This window comes from Anticarsia gemmatalis, chromosome 11, assembly GCF_050436995.1.
Source record: "Anticarsia gemmatalis isolate Benzon Research Colony breed Stoneville strain chromosome 11, ilAntGemm2 primary, whole genome shotgun sequence".
Taxonomy (NCBI): Eukaryota; Metazoa; Arthropoda; class Insecta; order Lepidoptera; family Erebidae; genus Anticarsia; species Anticarsia gemmatalis.
Window position 1 is genome coordinate 9702302 of NC_134755.1, and position 12685 is coordinate 9714986.

Here is a 12685-nt window from a genome sequence, read left to right on the forward strand (position 1 = left end):
CCTTGTTGCTATTGATGCGACTTGTTTAGGGTGGCCCAGTTTGTGAGTTGGCAGGTCTCCGCCTGCCATTTTCACGTGTTTTCAACATTGTCGTCGGCAGGCGCCATAGCACCCGTATTTACCATATTTTCCCAATCCATCAGCACCCCATCCAATAGCCCCAGTAGTTTATTCGTGTAGTTATGTCATAGTTCCCCGCAGCCCGGTGATTGTCCTTGGGAGCATTTCATAGTGTTCACAGGGATAATCACCGGATTGTGACATCTTACATATTTTTTGCATATTAAAGCTGTCTAAATGGGCCTCTACGTGTTGGCTTCGGCCCCACGCATGCCTTCTAAAAGTCCGGGACTCTATAGTCCCGAGATGTTATACAGACATACATAATAATAATAATATAAACTCTTTATTGTCCACAATAAAAATACATTAAATAAAAATAGAGAAACCTTAAATATAAATAAGATACTGATGAACAATCGGCGGCCTTATCGCACAAGGCAATCTCTTCCAGGCAACCATGGGATGGAGAGAGAAGTGTAGATGTAGAAAAGGGTAGAATTGTGTACAAGTAACATAAACTAAATACATGAGTAACATAAATAAAGGCAGGTCATAATAACACACACTGATTATTACATAAATAGAGAATTTATAGAAATTGTATAAATAAAATAGACATAATATATAAATAAATACATATATATATATATATATATATAAATATATATTTATATTCATACAGAGATAGCAAGAGGAGTTTAGACAGTCATTGGAAAAGAAAAAAGTTAGAAGAGTGAGAGTAGGGAGATATTCAAGGCAAGGTGTTTTGCAGTGATAGGTAGTGCTCCTTAACCCGATTTTTGAAAATTGGCAAGCTTTGCACTTGCCTAATGGATAGCGGCAGCGCATTCCATAACCGCACAGCTTGCACAGTAAACGAGTGGTCTAAAAATTTACTGGAGTGCACAGGCATCTTAAGTCTCAAGTTTTCTGATGATCGTAAAAACCTTGAATGCGTGTCATGTAGAAAAACAAAACGTTGTTTGAGATAGAAGGGAGTCGAGGGATTAAACAAGATATTGTACAGAAGATAGAGAATGTGAGCATTCCGGCGTGAACGTATAGGTAACCACTTGAGCTTGTTTCGATACTCGGAGACATGGTCATATTTGCGTAATCCAAATATGAACCTGATAAAGAAGTTTTGAAGGCGCTCAAGCTTATTAAGTTGGTTCTCGGTTAAATCGGGATAGCTGACATCGGCATAATCAAGAATGGGGAAGAGAAGGGATTGTACAAGCGCAATTTTAGTGTTGATGGGGAGAAAATTGCGTAGTCTGCGCAAGGACCCCGCCGAAGAAAATGTTTTACGGCTGAGTTCCTGGAGTTGAGGACTCCAGGACAAAGTCTTATCAAACCATAGCCCCAGGTTTTTTATTTTGTCACCAAAAGGGATGGCAGTGCCATCAAAGATCACATTGGGTACTAGTGACCAATCCACTCTCGAGATCATCCTGGGGCTACCGATGGTAATGGCTTGAGTTTTGTTAGGATTGACGTCAAGTCCATACATTCTACTCCATTCACAAATGCGAACCAGATCGCTATTAATTGTTTCCACAGCACAGCCACAAATTTAGGAATATTATTGAACAAATTTTTGATTTAATTTCTTTTCGTTATCTTTCTCTGTCGTTTTGTTCTATCCTTGACATCGTTTTCGGAAACCACACACTTGCTAATGTCTTCCGATGTAATGATAATAATATAATATTAACTTACATGACAAATAAAAAATCTTTTAGTTCAGAAAATTATCATGTAATGGTGTATTTAGATTGCCTCTTGCCTTGTATAAAAAAATCAAAAGTTAATGATTACATTCATTCGTTCCCACACCATTACCTACAAATGATTACGATCCAAATCCTTTACGAATATCAATCTGATATCGTTGAAAAAACAAAAGGTTTGTCATTCTTACTTTAACATTACTTTAACAGCTTAACATAAAACCAAATAAATTGGTGCTTACAACACAATTCACGTGTTAAAACGTCTACAACTTTTGACGAACAAATGGCTTGCCTATAAATCCATTGCGCGCTGTCAAAGCAATTTATTGAACGGTTTTAACCGCAAAATATCATAAAACGCAGCAATGGAACTATTGTTGTGGATGTGCAGAAATATGACCGTAGATAGCATAAATCTGGACGTTTATTCAGATCATTAAACCGTCAGTTGTATTGTTAGGTTTGTTGATCTAGTATGTTCTAGGCAATTCTATTGTAGTATCAACGGCTATGTAAAACTAGCCGAGCAAGTTAGTTTGACGCAATCGTATTCAAGACACATGTAAACAATTTTGAGAAATAATTGTAGTTGTTAAATAGTAGCTTTCATATTTACTGAAAGCCTGTTGTATAAAAATTAAAACTGAAACTAAGCAGAACTTGCACTTACTATGGCCACAACTTTTCTTTGTAAATTATAATTTTCAGACACTTTTATATTATATTAAGTATGCGTTTAATTTAGGAAAAAATCACGTCACAAGTCAGACAATTTAACTTATCAAGCGTATTTTTAACAACTGTTTTACATTTGCTGTCACTTCATCTTTCAAATAGGTTATCCAGCACTTATCCATAACCCGTTAAACTGAAATAAATGACGAAAACTCAAAATGACGTCAAAAGTATTTAAGATACGTGTAAACTAAATACGGTATTTTACAAAATATTACCAACATTTTTATTTAGAAGTAAAATCTTGGTTGAAATGTTGTATGAGCCATATTTTACGCGGCGTCTAAAGCAGACATCCGTTTAGTAGCCGGCCACCTTGTTATATAAGGTTTCGTATTAAAATTCTTCAAATTCTGTATCTCTTACAAACATGAAATATTTTTGTTGTTGTTGTGGTAAGAGACTTTTAAAAGAATTTTATTAAAGCTACTTAAAAGGCTATACTAGTAGGTAAATATTAAAACAAAGGTGTGCAAGGTAATAAGTGCGTTTAAGGGTTAACTTTTATAGGTACAAAAATAGATTTTTTTGAAATAGGCCAGAATTGTGTGGAGTGATGTGCTTCATAACTTTAAATTGTTATTTTAAATGAATGTGCTCTATAAATTAATAATTATGAACTCTATATATCGAGTTAATTAATAATAAATAATAAGTGCATGTCAATATTTAAAATGATGTATAAATGAATTATGAAATATATGCTTATGCGGTATGGTTCGATACCCACATAAGATCAAAATAATACGAAAAATTGTTGCGATAATAATTTAAACAAAAAATATTTCTATACAAAACTTTCCTTTATTCAATGTTGTTACAATCAATTCATTCTCAGACATTGAACCATTAATAATTTATATCCCCATAGAAACAGCCACAATAAAATATGAGTCAGTTATTAAAACAGCACTTTGTTAACTCATTACACTAATAACGGTCGGACATCGACTTAAATACTCCGGAGCTTAGCAGAAGATGTCAGATGAGGGACATTAATACAACCCGCAAACATTAGTCTAGACGACTGACGTGACGTCATATTACATCATCTAATAATTATGAGATACTAGCTTTTACCCGTGACTTCGTCCGCCACCTGAATTTGCCCATGGAAATGCGTCATTTTCCCGGGGTAAAAAGTAGCCTATGTCCTTTCTCAGGTATCAAAATATGTCCATACCAAATTTCATGCAAATTTGTTCAGTAGTTTAGGCGTGATTTAGTAACAGACAGACAGACAGACAGAGTTACTTTCGCATTTATAATATAGTATGGATTGTTCTTGTGGACAATAATTTTTATAGTTGTTACGGACACAACCGTCGACAAAGCTATTATTTCTACAACTTATATGATGTTTTAGCAGATTTAATTGAACTAAAACGAAATCACACAGTGCCGAGTATTTTGGAAAGATACCTATCGAGTAATTTCAATGTTGATTGAATGAAAATTGGATCAGCGCCTCTCGCGGAAGCCGTAGGTACTATTTTTGCAGAACATTTTAAATGTCTAACTCTCATTACTGGACAGTACTGACTACACAAACTTATGCTACTGATTGTAGAAAATCGATCTGTTGATGACGTCACATTCCATCACAGACAGATCTATTACCCGACTATCAATTACATTGTCAGATATGATATGTTTCATCGAGTTTGTCATTCGGCCCATTACGCTGTAAGAATGTTTTACAAACATAAAAGCGCATGAGTAATTGTGGACATATCTCATATATACGTAACGAGCCTATTTTCGAATAGTGATGGGACATACGACTAGTATTATTTGAGTATAAGTATTTAATACATACTAATACAAAAAATATGAGTATTACATTTTCCTTTTTGTGAACTTTCAGTATATTTAAGTACTTTATGCAGTATTCAAAGCAACTTAATAAACAATAAAATTATTCTGTTTGTTGAATACTTATTAAAAAGTTGTTCAGCAAACTATAACATTATAAATAATATTTTTCATTGCAAAGATCTTGAGAAGAATAAACGTTCTATTATGAAACATTTATCAGTATAAAATGAACACCGCACTGCAGTCAACATAATTCTATTCGATAAATTTCTACAAAACAAAGCGTAGTTTAGTTAAAAGCTCCGAAGATAACGTTCAAGATAAAACAATATTTCAAACATAATTTCTTTTCTCGCCCTTAAATAATATCTTAGAGCACATTTTTCACTGTATTTCGACATCTTAATGGAGTGTTTTATTTCGCAAATTAAAAAATAACGGGGCCCAGTGCAAGGGTTATTATTTAAAAAAAATTGCTTCGTTTCTTTAAAAAATACGATTCTGTAAGTTTATATTGCTTTTATATGATATTAAGTTAGATGTACGGTTCAGTTATCTTTACAGTTCTTGAGGTCGTTCATCTTAACTCGAAGACTAGACTATTTTAGAAATTGTTATTACTCGTTAAAGCGAATGCGAAATTTCTGATATTATAGTAATAGAACTATTACTAACTTCAACTATGTAAAATTTCCAGTATACACCTATTTGTAGTACTAGTTCATTAATATGCAACCGTTTTCTATCCAATTTCCAGAACCACATTTCAGAATACTTTTTTGGAATTGTTACTTCGATAACAGTTACTCACCATGTCCCATCACTGTCTCAAAAAGCAGGGCTTCTCACATGTAGTAGACAGTACACATCATAATATATGACTGCTTATCATTCTTGGATTTAACGTAATATACGACCATTTGCCTGACGCCATAATGCTTTTTACGATGCTAAAATGTATCTCGCGGTCTCATATTTCTTAAAGATGAAAAAATATATACAATTTTGCTTGCCCCGTTTTCATAGTAAATGAGATAATATGGCTCTGTTATGTATAATTGAAATATAAATGAATATTATATTGTTATATAATTTAAATTGTATCAAATTAATTTACCTATAATGACGTGATTTGACTGAACATGTGGTGCATTGGGCAATTAGTGGTAACTGTGCCATATATTGGATACCACATATTATAATGAATTTGAATAGTTATAATTTGTACCTGTTACTTAATTGTACGTTGATGAAGGAGCTAGCAATAAATATGTTATAATTAATAATAGATATGAAAGTTTTCTACTTGTTATGCGCGAAAGTTTTTGAGTATGTACAGAATCAAGAAAAAACACTTCTATAAGTTTGATAAAAATTAGCATACATGCAGTTTAAATAATAATATGTCACTTTTGAACCGAGTTATCTTGTGAGTAAACAAATTTGGGGGCAGAGGTTACATTAATATTTTGTCACAAAATTTCAGGTATTCTTTAAAGGTATCTAAACTTCATGTTTATTTCTGTATACAAAGATCCTGCCTAGTGCATATTTATTCTTTACTTTGTCCAGTTTTATTTCTTTTGTTTTACGACTAGTAGTTGACACTTTTTAATTCAAACTTGTCGATTGCTTCAACAAACTGTAAAAAGATCACAGCAACTCTGTAGCTTGTAGTACAAGAACTAATAAAAAGCGGGGAAGTAGGGCAAAAATTTCAACATTTCCGTGATTTCACGAAAAAAACAGCAAAGTCATAAAGATAACGGTAATAATTCACTTCGTCATTCGAGAAGACAAAGTCTTGAAGGCAAAATTATTTCATTCTTTCTTCCGTAATCCGAATGTTTTAAACAGTAACTCTTCCTTATCATTACTTAGTTTACGACAGGCTCCATTTTACGACAGTGACCTGACTTTGTCCACATATTTTTTGTTTGAAAAATATTACGTCTATCTATTTCTTGACAACGTTTTTATCAGAGTGCTCAACTTTCATGGCTTATAAACTTGATGAAATGCTGGTTTTTAAGGGGGAAAATGCTTTGTTTTTAATACATTTTTTCCTTGAGTAACAAACAGAATCAGCGTCGTTTATGAAGAGAAAAAAAACAAAGAAAACGGAGGCGTTGTTTATGTTGCGGTTTTTTGATACATGGGTGGAAGTTTCTGGATAAAATATCGTTTGTGGAAAACTACTTCAGCATAAGGATATTTTCTTGCTATTTGATTAAAATTACATAAATAATAAATTGATTTGACCCATTAATGTCCATCCAACTACTGAGCAAAAGCCTCGTCCCAAAATGAGGAAGTTTTGTAAAAATAGAAGCAAGGTTAGTTCGAAAAATTAGTAAAAAAAATATATCAGCAGTTTCGAGAGCAAGAAGCAAAAGTTTGAGGAGTAACATTTTATTTCGTTCTCATTACTAAATATACATATAAAAAAATAAGATAGATAAAAGAAACCCCATATACCATCGACCTAATAATACACTCTCAATAAACTTTATTAAGATCCATCTATCTGGGGTAATTGGTTTACAAAATTGACGTCTTTCCAACCTCCCACACAAAATGACTATAAATAAAGAACTCCTTTAAGTGGCATAGCTTATATTCTTCAAGATTAAGCTGGCAGCAATAATATTTCAACTAGGAATAAGATATCAAAAAATTGTGTTGTTCTCCATTTTGTTTTTATTGCAGCAACATAGCGCTAGAGAGCTAAAAGCTAAGTTCTAACTATACCATCATTAAGTTGATATGGTTTATACATTTATTGCAAAATCAAAAACTTATTTCTGTCCACATTTTTTACATATCCCAAAAATGTGATGCCATTAAATACTTCACAATAATGTGAGATGACCTTTTAACAAATATCTAATCCGGTCAGAATCTAACTAACATGAATGCAATGCAAAATGGGATGGGGGTATGTAACTTTGAGCGCGTGTAAAGCCGCGCGGGTCAGCTTATACTCGTAATATATGATTTTCATAGCAGAAAACATTTCCTCTTTGACTGTCGCTCGTGTGGGTTGAGGTCAAATAAATGCTTTAATACACAAACATGGATTAAACTCTGTTTACAAAGGTTCAAAGGTCAGTCTTGTGGAAGTTTCCCTTAATCGGTATTGTAACAAAGCCGTGTACGTTGTATGATCTTTTTCATGATAATAAGGTTGCTTGAATGTCTTTATTTTCTGGGAAACAACGAAGATTTTGTATGCTACTGGATATGCGTCAATTAGCTTTTAAGGTGACTTCAAAGGTTGTTTGTCGTGTTCTTAATGTATGTGGTTCGGTATTTTGTTGTTTTGAATTTTTTATGTTTTATTACATTAGCTTCGTAAAGCTCCGTTGAAGAAGTTTAGAATTAACTAACCAATTTATGTTCACCAGTTTGTAAGAATATTTATCAAACGACAATGATAAATGTTGTCTTTTTCAAAATTGATTAATATAATTAGTCTAATAATCTTTCCCTTTTTGCGTAATCGACTTCATTTCTATTCATTATTTCTAAAGAGAGTATTTAGTTATAACATAAAACCTCTGATTAATATGAAATCTGAAAATAAAAAGAGATCAATTACCATTTAAAAATCCATATCTTACTCAAATTATGTTAGTACTAAATATAACCCTACCAAAACATATACAAACATTTGTCGTGTCCAAATTTCAAACAATTTCAAAGTCAAACCCAAACAAAGCAGCATTAGAGCAGGCATTAGTACATAACAAAGAAATAGGTCGTCCAAATCCCAGCCACTAGAGGTCTAATTAATGACCCGCCATTGATTGATGACGTCCAAAGGTCTTTAGTTCAAACTACACTAAATTACTAAGCCGATAATCACAGAGCGGCTGACAAAACGTCCGAATAATCACTATGTCTCGATAGTCGACTATCAAGAACATCGATTGTATTTATTAATAATGAATTCTAATAATCTGGAGAATGAAATGAAATAAAAATTGCGGTTATTGGCCTTGATTGAAAATTGTTCTGATAATTTTGTATATAGTTATAATTGAAATTATAATTTGAAATTGTTTTCATTATGTTTAATTTTTTGTATAGGTATTTGTTGGACGGCTTATTTAAAAGACCGTGCTGGGCTCTAAATAGTCTAGAATCTGCAACTTATGACATAAATATAAACTAGCCATACAATGAATGAGTTAATAGAAACCCCTGAGTATTTAGAGTATAATCTGAAAAAGTGAATTTTCATCTAATTAAATATATTAAAATTATATCTCATGGCAATTACTACAGCATCCAATTGAATTTAAAGAGAATTTAAGACAAATATTATTAGATCCACAATGGCCACCATAACTTTTCTCAGCCTCAACTCGTCCCTTGTTAAAGCCAGTCCAACAAAAACAAAATAACGGCACCCCATGGGTTTATCAACTCAATCTTTCGCATCAACAGTATCTTCATTCTCACAATCAGCTCCGAAACGTTTTCCCCCAAATAATTGCCCTACAGGACCAATTCCTTACACCCTCAAGCGTGGCAGATTAAAGGCTTTCCTCCAAAGATTAATAAAATCTCAATTCAGATTTACCTTATGAGTTAAACGTTGAGGTTATTCGAGTATATGAGAGGTCCCTTAGGCACAGCGAGTAGCAACGCGGGTAATAAAACTGAATGAATTCTGGACGTTGTTTTGTTTTGTGATGGCTCCGGTGATTCGTTGTGCTTTTGTTTTGATAAGAGTGTACTCTTATATAATCTTGTTGAAGACATCTTGGACTTGATTATCGTTGAAGTTTGTTTGAGTAGGACTTGGTTTTAGTAGTTGAATTCATTGAAGAGATTCTTCAACTTAACTCTATGTATTTTAGAAATAATTAATTTAAACAGAGATACTGAAATTTGCGGATAGTTGCCTAGTAGTAGTAGTAGCAGTAGTACTAGCAGTAGTAGTAGCAGAGTAGTCTTGACTGTATTGAAACTAACATCAAGCTCATAATTCACTATAATTTTAAGTACCGTGTCCCATTATTGATATTGTCAAGAAAGCAGATCGTTCAGTATCGCTACAAGCAAGCGCACATTGCTGGAAACTATGCATTAGCATACTTAAGAACTCCTGGATTTCCTTAAGGGCATTACAGTAAAGCTACAGTGTGTTACTACTTTAAGTATATACAAATTGCTATATATCTGCACTTAAACTATTTCATAACACCATCTTGTCGAGTCCTTACTGACCTAAAACGCGGTCAATACTTCTAAAACCGCGATCTGTCTCTTGCACTACCAAAATAATATTTATCACGTCGCCACACACGTACAAAGGCCGTAAATACGTCATCGAGATAGTGGTAATGTGCGGTATAGCCGCGGAGCCGACAATCCTCTTATTTCCCGTCGTCCGCAGCGACCCGCACTTACGACTGCTGTACAAAGTGGACTCGATGCACTCGAATGCATCCACGTTATTAGGGCTGACTATTAATATTCATGACTTTTTTAAAGATTTATGCATGAAATCAATGACACGTATTGTTTCTGGATTTTTATAAGGCTGTAGCGTGATTTTCTAGAGCCGGTAGTATCAAGAGTTTAGCATTTAACATATATTATACTGAAGAGTTAGTTCCTACGACACCCGCTAAAGAATTCAATTAAAAATTTGTCGTACAATAATCCGTTATTGATAGTCGATAGTAGTAGTAAATCGTCCCTCTAATCTCTGTTTCTTTTAAGTATGTTATCGATATAGAGTAAACGCCTGACTAAACGTAAAATTGTCATATTCTGCAAAACATATTTTTGTTTATTTATTGAATGTGTGAATAAAGTGGCCAAATACAGAAATGACAAACCAGAAATTAACAAAGTAATTAAAAATATGAAAGCAAAAATCTAAAAACATCCCGCAGTCAAACAAAGGCGATTAAGTATTAAACTCATGAAAGCCATTCAAATGAACAAATATAAAAGCACAATTCTATCTGAATAAAACAAACATTTCCACAAAACACCGGAACGTTTCATTCCAATATATTTGGCACAAACAAAATACATTGCAAAAACAAGCAATTTGAATGACTAAAACTGTGTAGGATTTCCGTAAACAGGATACGTGTGACGACCCTAGCTAGTGTAGTTACTACTCTTTCCCGTGACCACGTGAAATCGAGCGAGACGCATTATTATCGATAAAACCTGTACTATGATGTATGTATTCGTATTCTACTCGGGTTTAATCGAGAAAGAACTGCTTTCGACGGTACTAGTGGCGAACGTATGTTCATGCATTATTTCCACTTGATTTACGGGAGTTTAGTAAGAGGTACAATGTTTTTCGGGGTTAATATTTTGTTGTTTGGTAAAACAATGCTTTTATCAAAGGTATTTAAGGCATGACTTTCAGGAAATAAGTTAATAAATGTAGAAAAAAGATTTTTGTGAAAATTGGCCTTATACAAATAACATGCGACATTCAAATATTTTTTACATTATATATTTCAGATGATCTTTTATCAACATTTCTGTATACATTCATCCGAAATAAACTATTTAATTCTGGCTATGCATAAAATTTACTTGCTTTAAACCCAAAACTTGAGACTTTCATTCAAGTCATAAAGTAAATGGTTCACGTTTACAGGTATAAAATATAGCATAAAATAAGGTAAATTAAATCACTAGCACTTTTGCATTCAGCATGCACCTCGTAAAAGAAAATGAGCATTTACATACGTACAGCATTTCATTGCTACCTGCCAGCACGTTATACAAGTTGCTCAATTACTTGGCCCATTTACGCTGCAAGGCTGTAGCCTCAATGGCCGTATAGTTTGCTGCTGACTGAATGTGGCTGATTGGCGAAATTCCAGTTTGAAAATAAATGATAAAGATAAATATTGTAAATACGCAGAAAGTTATTAAGTTTCATTTTTTTGAGTTCATAAATTTATGCTGTAATGTGTTTATGATGTTGAATGTTGACAACAGCGAATATATTATAAGAGATATTTATTACAAGAGCAACATATATTATCAAAAGAACAACTTTTTGAATAAAGGTATCAATATTATGCATGGATAAATAGGCGATAAGTTAATTATTAGTTTGTACTGAATACAGTGCTCAGCTGAAACTTCTCAATCAGCTGCGAACAATCAGTCTCATACATGTCTAACCTAACAAACATTGCAGTTACAGCATGTTCTCAGTTACGTGAAGTAATCGTATCCATTGTCTTATTGATTGTAGAACAAAGACCAATGTGGTGTAATGTAACGTAGGAATATTTGTTCAAACGATTTATTGACTTTCCATTAAAATTCAATTGCCTCCAAAGGGCTGTTACTTACGTATTCATTTCGATATTACGTCGTGAATTTTATAACAGGGTGTGTTCATCTCCTGTCTTTTAGGTACGTGGTAATTGAACAAAATATGATACATAGCAGGACTTAATGGCTTAATTAATTGGTTGTTCATGTGCTAAATTATGTTTTTTTTATAGGCAGTAAAATACTTAAAATTTGACGCCGACGATTTGTAGCCATATATACTTATTTTAGAAGATTCCTCACGCTGAGCGTATTTTCATGCAATTTCCACCAACAGATAGAGTTATTTCCGAGAAAATTTAGGCGTATAATTTGTTAAGATTAACCGATACAACCCGGGTGAAGATACACAAGAACAAAATAACAATAATTATTCCTTTGCAATTATCTATTGGTTACACTTCTCAGTTTTCTTATCCCAGGCATGAAATCGTCAATTTTACTTTGACAACAAATTTTACTGAAAAGATTTCCATATAAAATCTTTGGAAAATTTCCAAAGCACCATCCATTACGTAAAATAAATAGTAGTTATTTAACTTAGCACTACAATACCGAGAACTAAGAATTACCAACTCTCATTACCGCCTTTAGTTTTAATTAGGTCACTGCTGCACTCCATAATAATAAGAGAAATGTTTCAAAGTAATATACTTTGTTATCACACGTTGCATTTACAGAGAAAACTTGTAATTTCGTACTTTCTTTTTCTTAGAAACTAATGAGGTGCTATTTATTTGCTTTACGATTAAACACTTAGTTGTATTAAATTTTTGAGAAGACTTTCTCGATATTTGGTTCAACTTTCGGCCTGGTTTTATGTTACCTCGGTGATTCGTATATTTAATAGTATTACGTAGTACGCCCTAATTAAGTTTCTTTTAGGTGCTATACTGGAATATACATAGTTCAAACAAGAGTAAATATCTGGAAAGTCATTAAAAATTCCCTTCGGTTTCCTCAAAATTAAGCAACAATGCCTGAAAAAGATACTACTA